At 38.8% G+C, this 931-nt stretch overlaps 1 protein-coding gene across 3 annotated transcripts in view; it reads left to right on the top strand.

The window, feature by feature from the left end:
• The window catches only part of LOC119592022 (solute carrier family 26 member 6-like), a 15905-nt gene that overhangs the window by 2949 nt on the left and 12025 nt on the right, over positions 1-931 (top strand). The window lies entirely within an intron of this gene.

Below are 931 nucleotides of genomic sequence, written 5' to 3'. Positions count from 1 at the left end.
TATGGAAATATTTCCATGCTATGGGTCTCCATCCAAATCACTCTGCTCTATCAAAGACTGCCCACCTCCTGCGAGAGGTCCAACTCTGCGTAGGCGTATGGGAGGTACCTCATTCTTAGATATAAATACATACATTATACTCTGCACAAACATACAGATGCAGTTGATACACCCATGGGCACGCACAGACATGTATCATGACTGTAGGATAAGACACGGCTACTGAAGATAGTGTGTAAAATGCTTGATAAAAAACGTGATGAGAATTCAGTGCAGTGTCGACAGGTTAATCAGTGCAATTGTCAATAAGTGTTAATCATAAATTGATTTTACTTAATGTGTTGAGGAAAAAAATGCATACATTTGACGAACTTGGTAAGCAAAATTTAACTCCGTTACGTCACTGAATCACTCGTTTGTGACGTCATTCTACACCAAAGCTCCACATTCTTTCGTTCAGCATTCTTGGAAACATTACCAAACGTCTGCTTTTTCATGAAGACAATTTACAGCACAGACACCATCCCATATATTGTCTACTAAGGCTGAGAAACTGACGCATTCATCAAGGCCTTGGAACGCACTTAACACATAGTGGAGTCTGCCCATAAAACGGGAACGGAGTTAGTAGATGTGAATGCATTTGTGTATCTGTATGTAGTTGCGCGTGTGCGTTTAACTTTGTATTTTAGATGTCATTCCTTTCGTGCCCTTTGTCTTTTCGAAGTGGTATGCCGAATTCTCTTCTGTCAGTACCTTAATACAGAAGTTATTTAAACTAAATAATAATTCTAGATCGCGGTTTGGCATAATGGAAAGTCTCACTGAATGTATTCTGCTTATAGTGTTTGTGATGTCTCTTTGCTTGTGAGAAAATAAAAGTACGAACTTTTTTATTTTTATTGTTCATATCCCACGTATGTACGCATCG

This window comes from Penaeus monodon, chromosome 29, assembly GCF_015228065.2.
Source record: "Penaeus monodon isolate SGIC_2016 chromosome 29, NSTDA_Pmon_1, whole genome shotgun sequence".
In the NCBI taxonomy this organism is placed as follows: Eukaryota; Metazoa; Arthropoda; class Malacostraca; order Decapoda; family Penaeidae; genus Penaeus; species Penaeus monodon.
Note: the sequence above shows the minus strand (reverse complement) of the source record. Positions and strands in the feature narration are given on the sequence as shown.